Below are 15,525 nucleotides of genomic sequence, written 5' to 3'. Positions count from 1 at the left end.
CCGCCTCTCACCGTCTCCTGGGGAGCAGGTTCTGTGTAGATGCTGCGAGGTTCCTGCCGTGCGTCTCGCCGACTTTGGTGAATGGAGGGTGCTGCTCTGTTCCTGGCCTGCCTGCCGACCCTTGCCCTCTGCCACGCTCCGTGCTGGGTTTACTAGTGCTCTTTATAGGGGTGGCCTGTGGGTTCTATACCAGCCTTCACTTTTTCTTGTCATTACTGTGGACTCCAGTCCCGCCTCATCGCCATTGTAAAACGTCTGTTTACCCCCTTGAAAGAAGCACTGAGTCAGATCTTGCGTGAATAAGCATTTATTACCACGGAGCGCCGGGGATGTGCGTGCGCTCTGTATCGCCGCGGCCGCCACACAAAATGGCCGCCTTCCGGTTCCGGTCGGGGACTTCCGGTTCCGGCGCACCTCCCCAACTACTAGAGCGTCACCACAACCAGCTCATACACACATGACCAAAAAATGCTACGGTTCCTAGGTGAAGAGTAGCAAGGACAAATATCTTTATTTTTCCTATTTTTTTCCTCTTTCTACATGTGTTGGTTTCTGCAACACACATAGAGAGAGAAAGCCTTAAAGGATTGTTTTTGTGCAGAAAGATATCTCTTCCTACACAAGGAAGGGCATCCCTCCATTACAATCCTGCGTGTAACACAGACATCCTTGCATTATAGTGCAAGAGTGCCTGCTTTGGCATGAGGCAGCCGTTTGTGGGATAACGAAGGCAGAGAGCTGAAATGAACCATATTGCGATCGATATTGCACAATCCTCTCCCTTTCACACAGGGCAGCACAGCAAAATGTCTTGCTGCGTTCCATGAAATAAGGATACATATGGCCCAAAGTGTCTGTGGCAGCACTGAAAGGTTGAAGAGGACATATTAGTTTAGGGATACAGTGGCCAAAGGCACAGAGTGAGGGATGTAACATAGAGTGGGTGGGAGGCGCACACTGGATGGGAACACATTGGTTGCAGGTGGCAAAGACTGAGTAACAGCACAGAGGGAAAGAGGGAACACAGTTGATATGGTAGAACAGAATTGATGGTCACCAATATTTATGTGGTATGCTGTATAATTGCTAGTAGTAAAATATTTAGATACTGACAGCATCCAACTAGTCAATGGAATGCAGTAGTTTGTGTTGGCTCTGAAGTGTTTTGCTGTGCATCAATTGATCAAAATAATTATTTTATCTTTTGCAGATCCCTCTGGAATTCCTTAATGCTGTGCAAGGCTACAAGTCCTATTTAACTTCAGGATCTTCTTCAGTGGCACCGGCATACTCCCATGTGAGTTATTCCTATCTTCGTTTCCGAGAGATTTGATGCCACAACTGTCTTAGCCACACCTGTCTTGGCAGAGTACTCTGTTGGTGTAGATCAGTTTATCACTTTTTGCATTAAAAACCCCACCCACAGATCTGCCCGATTAGGAATATTGTTGTTCTATGTGTAACCTGTGTCCCACTTTTATTCTGTGGCTGATAAGGAAGTTGCCATTAACATAAAAAGCATTGGCATAGCCAATAGGTCTCGATTGTGTATCCTGTGCAGCATGTCTTTTACAAATGAAAAAAAGCCTATACGGATTACTGCATAATTTTGCAGGTGTCTACACCAAGTATGCACAGGCCTACAAATCAAACACTTGCTTTTTTCTTTTTGTTTGCCGATCCAAGTTATATTGGTAACCAAAAAAAAAAAACGAGGTGTGCAGAATTATGGAAGGTGTTGACGCGACAGGAGGGTCAGGGGTAAAGCAACATGGGCGGAGGGAAGAAACAGAGAGGGCACAAGTGGGGGCAAGGAATACAGTGGTTGGGGTGAAGAATACAGAGGGCAGGGCAGAGGGGAAAGAGCAACATGAGCGAATATTACAGAGTGGAAGAAGTACACAAGTGAGGCAGCTGGAAAAGACACACACTCTCATAGAGGGCCTAAACAAAAAGAAACAGGTAGTGTGTAAAAACGGAGCTGTAAAAGGGCACATGTAATGCCTTGTGCTCTTGGTGAGGTACACACACAAGAATAGGAATGCAATCCCATACATGCAAACAGATAAGAAGAAAGCAAATGAGAGTGACAAGGAAGGTAAGCAATGGTAAACAACGAGCACATTCTAAGCCCAATTTAAGTTAATATGTCTTGCAACAGAGAGAGCATGTGCTGTCTTCTAGGTGAGGCCTAAACAGGAAACATCGTGCTAATATGTTTTGATTTAGAATGGGAGTGACTTTGCCCCAATAAAATCTAAACAGAGGGTGTTTTTGAAAATGATCTCCAATCAGTTTCCAAGCATCAACTGCTTACAAGAAGCAGATCTATTGAATGAGGAGTTGAGTTTTTCTGACAAAACAATGCGAGATACTCACATTCAACTTATTTTCTCCTTCTATGTGAGTTTTCTTTGATTTGTGTCCAATGCAAGAATTAACCAGATTGCCTTTCTCATAATATGGATTAGTAAAGCCTCGTTAGTTGATACGAAATGACAAAGGACCTGATTTAGATATCGGCGGACAGGTTACTCTGTCACAAGGGTGACGGATTTCCCATCCACTGAAATATAAATCTCATAGGATAGAATGGGATTTATATTTCGGTGGACGGGATATCTGTCACCGTTTTGAAGGACTAACCTGTCCGCCAATATCTAAATCAGGCCAAAAGCCTTCATGTTAGTTTCAAGAGCAAGTGTTGGACATGTTTCACACTGACTTAACTATTACAGTTACTCTAGTTTGGGGCAGATGAGAACACTCTTTATAAATGTAGCCCAATGCATACAGTTCAACAGAAGAACTTTATTAATCTACACATTTAATCACTGAAACAATCTGCACCCGATTAAAACAAATTAACCTGTGTCTGCTAGAGAAATGCAAGATCTTGCAGCTGTTACTCAAACTTGCTAGTAAACAAGTAAACATACTCATAACTGTTCAAATTACATCTAATAGGTTTCCCTAGAAGTAATATATAGGTGTAATTCCACATCAATAAAACATCTCAAACATTATGTATAATCACATCAGGGAGAATTAAAGGAAGGGCAACCCTGAATCCATTATCTTTGCTTTAGAACTTCTTGGGATCCAAAATATAACAGCTGAAAGTCTCTGTAATAAAATCTAAAGGAGTGAATTTGTGTGATATCTCTGCACCACACTTCACTAATTTACTATTCATAACCCCACATCTGTGTACCTCAAAGATATGTGAACCACATAGGAATATGTATATACTGCCATAAAGGCACTGGCTGAGCGGTCGAGCCATGGGACCGTAAAACTGATTACAGATCAAATCACACCAGACACTTGAATTGAAGTCAAATTCAGTGTTGTCATCCTAATGAGTATACCAATTGGACATAAAAACATAGACTCAAAAAGCAGTGTTTGACAATTCACTGGGATCACAAGGGCAGAGTTGTCCATGAAAGGTTAAAGCAGGATTCTTTTGACCAAGTCTCTGAATATATGTTAAGGGGGGCATTGTTATGTTAAAATTGTTTTAAAAGTTGTGTTGAGTGCTGATGTCAACAAATTAATTTAGCATCTGCAATACTTGACATTTCATGAATTTAAATACTTTTTTAGACATCTCCATTGCAGAAAAGGACTTGAATTGCATTCCAGTCCTGTTTTTAGGTGTGTCAGTGAGATACAATTTGGGAGTTTTTGCAACAAAACACTGGCCTTGCTGATTTCAGGAACAGTGCTCAGTGGCACTGGCTGTATATTATTTTATAGTGAACTCATATAAGAGTTAAAGATTGTTTTGCCATTAATACTGAGAAGGTAAAGTAATGTTTGAAAAGTGTTAAATCTTTCTAATGTTTAACGTGCTCCGACATGTTTATTATTTTGATGCTTATAGAAGTGTATTGTTCATGTCTATGGTTTTTAAGGTTTAAATGGAGTACCAATATGGCGCACTTTAGATTGAGAAAGGCAGTTTTACTGACCCAACGCGTCTCCTTTGTGTTCTAGTGCTTGTGATGACCTGAATCCTTTATATCATTTATATCCCATTGACATCAAGAAACCTCCTTTCTCATAATGGAGATTGGAGAGGTAATTTGAAAAATAATATATACATAGTCATGTGACCAAGAGTTGTTTAGCCCGAAACTCGTTGTTTGTGCCGGAAAATAAATCTACTGTGGAAACTTGGATTGGTGTGGCTCGTGCTTACTGAAGTGTGTAAGATATATATATATATATATCTATATATATATATATAGATATATATATATATATATATATATATTTATTCATATGAAAGGAAATACCATATTCCAGTATCAAATACAGAAAGACTCGCACTCCAGGGTCATGTTTCAGGGTTGTAAAATACCATATTCCAGTATCAAATACAGAAAGACTTGCACTCCAGGGTCATGTTTCAGGGTTGTGTTTCAGGAAATTAATTGTATTGAAATGAAGGGCAATGCGTTTCGACCAAAAAGGTCTTCTTCACAAGGGCTTTCATTTGCAAACGGGTCCCGGCACCCACGACTCGCACTGACCCCGCCCAGGTAAATGCAATCAGCTGCGTCGGAAGCTTTTCTTTTGGCTATATATATATATATATATATATATATATATATATATATATATATATATATATATATATATATATATATATATATATATAGTTAGGACCTAGCTACCATAGGAAATCCACAACATTCTATTGGGAATAACTCTGGCGCCGGTTGAGGAATTTGCATGTAATTTTCCAAAATTTAGGCCAGCTCTGCTCCGCTCCTTCCCTGAAAGTTTCGGGGGGATTCGTGAAGTGGGAGCTGAGAAAAAAGGGGGGTCCCAAAACGTGTTTTCCCCATGTTAATTTCCATAGGACGTTCTGACACGTCTACAGCCCGAACCGCTGAACGGAATTACGCGAAACTTTGCCAAATTGTAGGGACTGGTACGCAGATGTGCCTTTGCTATATTTGGTGAAAATTGCTCCAGTGGTTTTTTTGAAAATTAACTTCAAAAACACATATATATCTATAGGCGCGCTCCGAGCGCTCACCGGTACGCCTACCGGGGAGCGCACCCGGCGCGCTTCGGGAGTGCACGAGCGGAAAGCTGATTGGCTGTCGAATGTCTGTCAACATTCTAAACAGTCCGGAGAGTCCGCCATCTTGTGTCTCGGTAGAATAGAGACACAAGAGGTTAAAAAAAAAAAAGCGAAATGATTAAAAGGGGGCAGGGTAGACACCCCCTGACCCCCTAGGTTTTCTGAGGGGGGCCTAGAAGGACCCTGAAGGGCAAAAAAACTATATATTTTTTAAAGTTTTCGCGGGGTAAGCGCTGGGTGCATTCCCAGGTGCGCTCTCTGGTACGCGCACCCAGAGCGTACCACAGGGAAAAACATTGAAAGAAAATAGTGTAAAATAAGAATGTGGATTGCTTAGAGGTAGAGTAGCTCTAAAAAGAGCTGTTGTGTTATGTGGGTGATTTAAGTACCTACAAGTAGGTACCGATGCAGAGTCTAAAATTCACTTCAATACAATCACTTCGCTACTACTTCATAAATTAGAAATAAAAATGAATAATATGTCAACTAATTTTGAATTTGTAAATATTAATTTATTGTTCAGAATTTTCATAATTTAATAGAACTTGTAGCATGTCCTCATCTGGAATTTCCTCTTCAATCATATGATCAGGAATGACCTAATTATAAGTGTGCCACGATGATTGTTGGAATTGTATTGTATCCAAACATTCAATTAATTCTTCGTCAAGAGATTCATCCCAAAAATGATTTATGTTATCTCCTTGTGATAAAATGGTGCTGTCGATATCCGTGACATTTTCAATTTCAATTAATGTAGTTGAAATTTCAAAAGAAATTTCCTTGGTCTCCTCATTCTGATTCATTTTAATTTCAAATTTCTTGCTGTAAATTGCAGAAAAAAGTAATCACTTTCATTTTTTTTTAGTAATACATAATATAAATGTAGCTTAATCAAGTATTTAGTTCTTTAAAATTAATTGGGTAGTGTATAGTATCAGGCAGGAACTAGAAATATAAAGCACTGCATGTGATGAAGCTTATCTTAATCCATAATTATAACAGAAGGACTGTAAATAACTAACAGAAAACATTTTCAAAATTATCTTAAAGTGTACAACATAGTTCCCCTTACAAATTACCAACTCACCTTTTTGAAAGTAGAAGAGTTAGTACTGTGTGGTTTAAAGTCCACCAATTGAGCACCCAAAATTTCTCTCAAAAGTGCCTCAGACAGGAGTATCACAAAATGGCCGTATTTTCCTCTCATTTAAGATATATACATAACCAATCAAACTTCATCACACACAAATTCAAAACGAAAGTAATATTTTGATTGGTTCTAAATTTCAATACTTTCAAATGTGTTTTCCCCATGCAATTTTCCATAGGACATTTAGACACGGCTACAGCCCGAACGGATGAATGGAATTACACCAAAGTTGGCAAAATGATAGGTACTGGTATGTAGTATGGCCTTTCTCTATATTTCTTTGAAATTGCTTCAGTGGTTTTTATGAAAAGCAACTGCAAACAACCAATATATATCAATAGGCGCGCTCCGAGCGCTCACCGGTACGCGTACCGGGGAGCGCACCCGGCGCGCTACGGGAGTGCGCGAGCGGAAAGCTGATTGGCTGTCGGATGTCTGTCAACATTCTTAACAGTCCGGAGAGTCCGCCATCCTGTGTCTCGGGAAAATCGAGACACCTGAGGTGAAAAAAAAAGGGGGAAATGATTAAAAGGGGGCAGGGTAGACACCCCCTGATCCCCTAGGTTTTTTGAGGGAGGCTAAGATGGACTCTGAAGGGCCCAAAAACGATTTATTTTTTATTTTCGCGGGGTAAGCTCTGGGTGTGTTTCCATGTGCGCTCTCCAGTACGCGCACCCTGAGCGCACCACGGGGAAAAACAGTGTAAAAAAATAGAGTAAAAAAACTAATGTAGAGTGTTTAGAGGTAAGTTAGCTCTGAAAAGAGCTGTTGTGTTATCTGGGTGTTTTTTGTACCTACAAGTAGGTACCAATGCAGAGTCTCAAATTCAAGAGGAAGACTCTTTTCCCCTCATCTGTAAAATGTACACCATCTCTCCTATAGATGCCTTGCATGTTGTAACGCAAGTTGTTGTGGTATATGGAACCCATACCATAGTCTCTGAGGAAAGCAGAAACAGTATTATTCACATGTTTCCTTGCTTTCTCAATCTGTGGACAAAATTGATTGGACCAGTTCCATTTTTGCCTTTGGCATATATTAGAAAATACCAAGGCAGTTTTCGGAAATGTAAAATCATTTTAATTCGGAAAATCAAAAATACTACTTTTATAAGTATGGTACTGAATGTCTTGCATTATTATTTAGTTGAAATACATATTTTTTTACGCACGCGGAAATAGCGCTCATGCTGCGCTCTCGGGTGAGCTTACCGGTGCGCGCACCCTGAGCGCTCCAAGACAAAATGATAAAAAAAGAAAAAATCATGAAAAATACATTGAAATTTTTTTTTGTTGAAAAAAAATAATTATAATTAATAGTTATAAAAAACAGCTAATAAAAAAAACTTTAGAAATTGTAGGTTACAAACTCGATATACAAACGAATTAGCTTTTAAAAAACCTTTGAAATTCACTGAAAAAAGCATAGGTTTCACAATCATTATAGTTAGGAATTAGCATTTAAAAAACCTTTGAAATTCACTGAAAAAATCATAGGTTTCACATTTGTTATAGTTAGGAATTAGCATTTAAAAAACCTTTGAAATTCACTGAAAAAAACATAGGTTTCACACCAGTTATAGTTAGCTAAACATTTTACTCATACAAAACCAATGAAATTCCCACGTTATAGTTAGTTCGACTCACTATAACTCGCGCACCCGCAATCCACTGCTGATGATGTCACATATTACATCATTCATGATATGGTCAGTGACATCACTGATGACATCTCAAATGACATCACTGATGACATCACTGATGACATCACTGATGACATCATCGATGTGATAATATAATGCACCTCCTCACACTCTAATCTAACCTTTGATACATCCAGTGTTGAATACAGACTACCATTCCTGAAAATATTGACACACCAATACCATTTACTACATACACACTCACTGATTCCTAAGTCTACACACACATCCACTAATTCACCCATACAATCACTCATACATACAGACACTCATCAATACAACACTATCATATGCACTCATACACCTATACAGACACTCACACAGTGCCACTCATCCATGGAGTTACTCACAAACCTAGTCAGTTATGCAAAGAATCAATCACACTACCATTTCCTCATCTATACAGTTATACACACATAATCTTACTTATTGAAACATATACTAACACTTACTCTCTTTTACAATCACTGATACAACTACACATAGATCCATACAGCCACTTACGCAATCACAGGCTCCCATGATGTATAGTCATTGATATATGCCAACTCTCACATGCACTGTGTTTTACATATGTTCTTACTTGGACATGTACACTGAGATATCCATTCACTCACCAACACACCCATGCACACAGTCAACCGCCCATACAGCTGTTTCCACATGCACTCTTGAACCCATACACCAAGTGAATCAACTGCTCACACATCTAGGCACAGAGTCACACACCTCCCAGCCACTCCCACACACACTCACCCTCACATACAAACACTTGGGCAACCAATCAATAACCCATATAGCCACTCATATAGCTACTAATCAATATATGCAGCAGCGTACACAACAACAGACATAATGATGCACACATTCAAACAGTTTAGTCACTAACCCATGCATTCAGTAAGACACATTTAATCACCCACTCATACAGTCAGACACGCACCTACTAAATCCTTTATCCAGACACTCATACATACACTCATTCTTCAATATGTTAAACATATTTTAACTTTACAGAAACACACAGACAATGGATGATGTCATCAGTGATGTCATCAGTGATGTCATTTGAGAGGTCATCAGTGATGTCATCAGTGATGTCACTGACCATGCCATGAATGATGTAATATGTGACATCATCAGCAGTGGATTGCGGGTGCGCGAGTTATAGTGAGTCCAACTAACTATAACGTGGGAATTTCATTGGTTTTGTATGAGTAAAATGTTTAGCTAACTATAACTGGTGTGAAACCTATGGTTTTTTCAGTGAATATATATATATATATATATATATATATATATACATATATGGAAAGAAAAAGTTGCCCCTAGGTGGGATGCACTTACAGGTAGGGATTAATGCCAACGCAAGGGCGCGAGCCGCAAACAAAGTCCCTTTCCTGCCAGACGCGTTTCGGGCCAACGCCCTCTTCAGTGGCAGCACATGTGACATGACGGCAAGCTGCAGGCACCAGTATATACCCTCAGTAATTATGCACAGGTGTAAAACCTGAAACAATGCTCTCTGGGACTGGTGGTTCATAAAACCCAAGTGGGTCGCCGCCGCCATTCGCATGCAAAAAAAGTATTAAAGGGATTGCCAATGTCCCCGCAAGCACCCCGCAAGTAAAGGCACCCCCTGTACCACAGAAAGCTACCCAAGTAAGGCAGCTGTGGACCCGCAGTTGTTAGCGGTAGTGCAACCCCGCGACCGGGCAGGCCGCCAACAAATGGAAAGAAAAAGTTGCCCCTAGGTGGGATGCACTTACAGGTAGGGATTAATGCCATCGCAAGGGCGCGAGCCGCAAACAAAGTCCCTTTCCTGCCAGACGCGTTTCGGGCCAACGCCCTCTTCAGTGGCAGCACATGTGACATGACGGCAAGCTGCAGGCACCAGTAAATACCCTCAGTAATTATGCACAGGTGTAAAACCTGAAACAATGCTCTCTGGGACTGGTGGTTCGTAAAACCCAAGTGGGTCGCCGCCGCCATTCGCATGCAAAAAAAGTATTAAAGGGATTGCCTATGTCCCTGCAAGCACCCCGCAAGTAAAGGTACCTCCTGTACCACAGAAAGCTACCCAAGTAAGGCAGCTGTGGACCCGCAGTTGATAGCGGTAGTGCAACCCCGCGACCGGGCAGGCCGCCAACAAATGGAAAGAAAAAGTTGCCCCTAGGTGGGATGCACTTACAGGTAGGGATTAATGCCATCGCAAGGGCGCGAGCCGCAAACAAAGTCCCTTTCCTGCCAGACGCGTTTCGGGCCAACGCCCTCTTCAGTGGCAGCACATGTGACATGAAGGCAAGCTGCAGGCACCAGTAAATACCCTCAGTAATTATGCACAGGTGTAAAACCTGAAACAATGCTCTCTGGGACTGGTGGTTCGTAAAACCCAAGTGGGTCGCCGCCGCCATTCGCATGCAAAAAAAGTATTAAAGGGATTGCCAATGTCCCCGCAAGCACCCCGCAAGTAAAGGCACCTCCTGTACCACAGAAAGCTACCCAAGTAAGGCAGCTGTGGACCCGCAGTTGTTAGCGGTAGTGCAACCCCGCGACCGGGCAGGCTGCCAACAAATTGAAAGAAAAAGTTGCCCCTAGGTGGGATGCACTTACAGGTAGGGATTAATGCCATCGCAAGGGCGCCAGCCGCAAACAAAGTCCCTTTCCTGCCAGACGCGTTTCGGGCCAACGCCCTCTTCAGTGGCAGCACATGTGACATGACGGCAAGCTGCAGGCACCAGTAAATACCCTCAGTAATTATGCACAGGTGTAAAACCTGAAACAATGCTCTCTGGGACTGGTGGTTCGTAAAACCCAAGTGGGTCGCCGCCGCCATTCGCTTGCAAAAAAAGTATTAAAGGGATTGCCAATGTCCCCGCAAGCACCCCGCAAGTAAAGGCACCTCCTTGTACACCTGTGCATAATTACTGAGGGTATTTACTGGTGCCTGCAGCTTGCCGTCATGTCACATGTACTGCCACTGAAGAGGGCGTTGGCCCGAAACGCGTCTGGCAGGAAAGGGACTCTGTTCGCGGCTCGCGCCCCTGCGATGGCATTAATCCCTACCTGTAAGTGCATCCCACCTAGGGGCAACTCTTTCTTTCCATTTGTTGGCGGCCTGCCCGGTCGCGGGGTTGCACTACCGCTAACAACTGCGGGACCACAGCTGCCTTACTTGGGCAGCTTTCTGTGGGACAGGAGGTGCCTTTACTTGCGGGGTGCTTGCGGGGACATTGGCAATCCCTTTAATACTTTTTTTGCATGCGAATGGCGGCGGCTACCCACTTGGGTTTTACGGAACCACCAGTCCCAGAGAGCATTGCTTCAGGTTGTACACCTGTGCATAATTACTGAGGGTATTTACTGGTGCCTGCAGCTTGCCGTCATGTCACATGTACTGCCACTGAAGAGGGCGTTGGCCCGAAACGCGTCTGGCAGGAAAGGGACTCTGTTCGCGGCTCGCGCCCCTGCGATGGCATTAATCCCTACCTGTAAGTGCATCCCACCTAGGGGCAACTCTTTCTTTCCATTTGTTGGCGGCCTGCCCGGTCGCGGGGTTGCACTACCGCTAACAACTGCGGGTCCACAGCTGCCTTACTTGGGCAGCTTTCTGTGGGACAGGAGGTGCCTTTACTTGCGGGGTGCTTTGGGGGGACATTGGCAATCGCTTTAATACTTTTTTTGCATGCGAATGGCGGCGGCTACCCACTTGGGTTTTACGGAACCACCAGTCCCAGAGAGCATTGCTTCAGGTTGTACACCTGTGCATAATTACTGAGGGTATTTACTGGTGCCTGCAGCTTGCCGTCATGTCACATGTACTGCCACTGAAGAGGGCGTTGGCCCGAAACGCGTCTGGCAGGAAAGGGACTCTGTTCGCGGCTCGCGCCCCTGCGATGGCATTAATCCCTACCTGTAAGTGCATCCCACACCTAGGGGCAACTCTTTCTTTCCATATATACATATATATATATATATATATATATATATACATAGCCTATGGACGGTTAGTAGGTAGTTGTAGTTAGGACCTAGTTTCCACAGGAAAAGCATTCTTTGACTTGCCTTTTACTTCGGTGCCGCTTGACGAATCTTCATGAATTTTTCCCCCCAAAAAATTGTGCAGCTGATTTATGGGTTGTCCATTGAGCGGGGGCTGAGAAGAAGGGGGGGTGGGGTAAAAAAAAGTGCATTTCCCAAGTTAATTTCCCTAGGGATTTTGAACATGACTGCAGCCCAAACCACTGGGCGGAATTACACCACATTTGGAAGATAGGTAGCTCTTGATCCTGAAAATGCCCTTCTTGTTATTTGGTGTAAATGCATTCAGTAGTTCTATAGATATTGTTTTTTAAAAGCAACTTTGTATATCTAGGGAAGCAATCCCTCCGCAGATCCTCCTGCAGTGAATCCGCTGCACCACTCACCGCAGCAAGGTCCTGATTGGTTAGCCGCACTTAACAGAAAAGTTTCTCCCTACATTTTGTGTCTCAGGGAATGGTCCCTGGGGCAGAAAAGTTTCTTGCATATTAAGTGAAGGGGACTAGTAGATCTTTCCTGACCCCTTCTGTATGGTATAAATGAGGGGAAAGCATGTTTAATGGGCAGCAAAATGCTCGAAAATGTTTTTATTTTGGTCAGCCATGAGATCTGTGGAGCTGTTGCTGGGCTCAGGGTGTCGCCCATGTAAATATGCAAATAGCGCAGGTAAGTTACACAAGGGCAGCTCTGAGTGTCACAGTGAATTCTCAGAGTCATGAAAAAACACAAACAAATTTTGCTTTTTTGCATGAAACATGGAAAGGGTTACAGAAATGCTGACCATTTAGAAGTGGTATAACAAAAAAGAAAGATGAAAGGAAGACTGTGATATGTTAACTAAAGCAGCATAAGTAAGAGCACATGGTGAGGGGTAGCCATTTTCTACTGAGAGAAGGAGGGGTGTGCAGGAGCTCTGACTCTAGTTTTTTGAATGAAAACATATGTTAGCAGATATAGAAATAAAACAGAGAGAACGGCAAAAAGCTTTTATAGGTATGTTAATCAGGTTGCAGTACATGAAAGTATATCCAAGAAAAAAATAGTTAGTGTATATAAGGTTAAAGAAAATGTGTGGGTTCCAGACCGTATACTAGAAAGTTAATTAGAAGTCTATTTAGATGAGAATATTAACTAAAAATACAGTGAGTATAAAAGGAGAATTAATTTTATTATGCTAGTATGAATGAATGCATTTCAAATTAGAGGTACCTGTTTGGTTATTGTATGTAATTTAATAGTATGTAAGTTGCACACATTCACACAGTAAGGGTTCACTTACAGACCCAGTTACACTCTCACAAAAGCAATCATGTACCCATCACTCATATATCCAGACAGTGACTGCAACACTCACTCACACACCCATAAGACCATTCACACTCCCCTTTACTCATATGCACATCCATGTTTGAGTACTGATTCACCCTTAGCTCCTAGGATGACATCCCCAGAAAGTAATCTGCACCACAAGAAGAGTTTGAAGAGGACTACCTCAGCACTCTTGAAAGGGGAGAACCCTGATTGTGGTTTTTCTCCAAATCACTGCCTCAAAGTGTAGTGAGTTTCAGAAGGAGGGAGAGGAGTGGAGAAATGAGTGGGTAAAGTCTTCAGAGGAGAGAGGGGATTCCCCCAAAGAGAGACTTCTCTGTAGGATACGGTGCAGGAAGTACTTTCTCTTCCCAAACCCAGTACCCTGAGGACTTAAGGGACAGGCCAGCTGCGTGGGACCTGAGGCTGCAGCTGGCCCAGCTGGGTGCAGAGAAGAGAAAAGGTGAGGCTAAGAGAGCCTTGGAGGTGAAAATGGTCTTGCTGTTTGGAGTGTGAAGGAGGTCACTTGAAGGTCAAATAGCTGTTAGATGCTAGCTTAAATGGTGTGAGTGCCACTACTGTTTCTAGTGCAGAAGAAATAGTTCATATATTCAGAGACTTGGTGCCTGAGTTTAAGGAGGGGGTTAATGTAGATGGGTTATATCTGACATAAGAAGTAGCTAAAGAGGTATAGAGGATCTCCGAGGAGGATGGCACAGGTGCTTTTGGGGTCATGATCATGGTGATTGGAGGGATAACATACTGGATTTAGAGAAGGGAAAAAGGTTGAGATATCCTACTACAAAGGAGGCCCTTGTCAGTAAATATGAATTAACCCCAGAGTAGTGCATTATTGGAATTAAGGTTAGTCAGAAACTGTCACTACTGCTTAGAGGATTTTGTGGGGTACCGTTGGAATGTTTGTTAAAAGTACTGATGTTTTTTAAGAAGGTGTTTACAACAGTTCTATACTTTTTATTTTTTCCAAAGATAACTGAGAAGAAGCAACTTGATGAAAACAACAGATGGAATGCTTATGAAATATGAAACCTAGGGCCCTTCGAATATAATCTTGTTGGCTTGTACTCTGCTGCAGGTGTATGCACAGGGCAGTCATCATACCATCCGCCTAGTCCAGTTTGAAATAGATGAGGAAAATATTGAGCCTCTAAACTTTTCTCCAGACACTCATTGGAGTTCCTTTAGCTTTTTTAATCAAAGACAGTTCAATGGCATCCCCAATAACCTCTTTTGACTGTACTGGATGGAAACTGTTATGCCCATATATTTTTTCAAACTGTCCATGTGAAGGTAACATTTCTTCCTCATGCAACTTCCATGTGAGACAACATCTGTATCTTTATAGTACACTTTATTATAATGTAGGTTTCACCATCTTATTTACAGCCACTAGTTCCTGACATATTTTTTGGTTTTTTTGGGCACACCATTCAGTAGAACAACAAGCGGTTCTTCCAACTCTCTACACCCACAGTTTCAATATTGTGTTTGGGATCTAAAGAAAAACACATAACTCTACCTCTAAGCCCTTTCGGAAGCTCAGTGGATGATACCTTCAATGTTGGAGTTTACTTCTCTCAGAGTCTAATGTATTTTAACCACAACTCAAGATTAAAAGCCAAGTTGGTGTTCTTAAAATTCACAATATGCACTTAAGCTCAACATGACGACAATACCAGCACTCATTTGTTCCAATGTTTGCAGAGGTAAAATAAATAGACAGCAGTACTGAAAGTAAATGGGTGGGGTCGTACTGTATCAATTTATTACTGACAAATACTACAAGTACTACTGAACTCCCATTTATACATAGGAGCATGTCTACGCCTTCTTTGTACCTCTTCACCTATTTTTTCTTCTGAATTTCTGGGAACCACCATCTCTTCTTTTGCAATGGGGCTAATGTCTTTTAATTCAGCTGGTGGTTGTTTCAACTGCATACACTCATTCTCTTATTCTAGCTTTCTTCATTAAAGAAAGGCTCATTAGTGGATGTACGTTTCCATTCTCTTTAGAAAATTTAGCAAAAAGTTACTTTTAATAATAAGCCTTCTTTTTGGGTCATTTTCTTCATAGACACCACTGTTGTATCCAGTGTTTTCATTCTGTATAGTATAAAAATAAATAATTTGTGTTTCAGGGGAAACACTTCATCAACCACACTCTCAATATATTATTTTTGCTTGAGTGCTTCTATTC

General features: G+C 41.9%; 1 long non-coding RNA gene across 1 annotated transcript in view; it reads left to right on the top strand.

The window, feature by feature from the left end:
• Positions 1–15,525, top strand: part of LOC144827375 (uncharacterized) — a 441,938-nt gene that overhangs the window by 132,116 nt on the left and 294,297 nt on the right. The window contains exon 2 of the long non-coding RNA XR_013610162.1: positions 1,211–1,297. This is a non-coding gene — a long non-coding RNA (uncharacterized LOC144827375). The remainder of the gene's footprint in view (positions 1–1,210; positions 1,298–15,525) is intronic.

Source organism: Lissotriton helveticus, chromosome 4_1 (genome assembly GCF_964261635.1).
Source record: "Lissotriton helveticus chromosome 4_1, aLisHel1.1, whole genome shotgun sequence".
NCBI classification, from domain to species: domain Eukaryota; kingdom Metazoa; phylum Chordata; class Amphibia; order Caudata; family Salamandridae; genus Lissotriton; species Lissotriton helveticus.
Note: the sequence above shows the minus strand (reverse complement) of the source record. Positions and strands in the feature narration are given on the sequence as shown.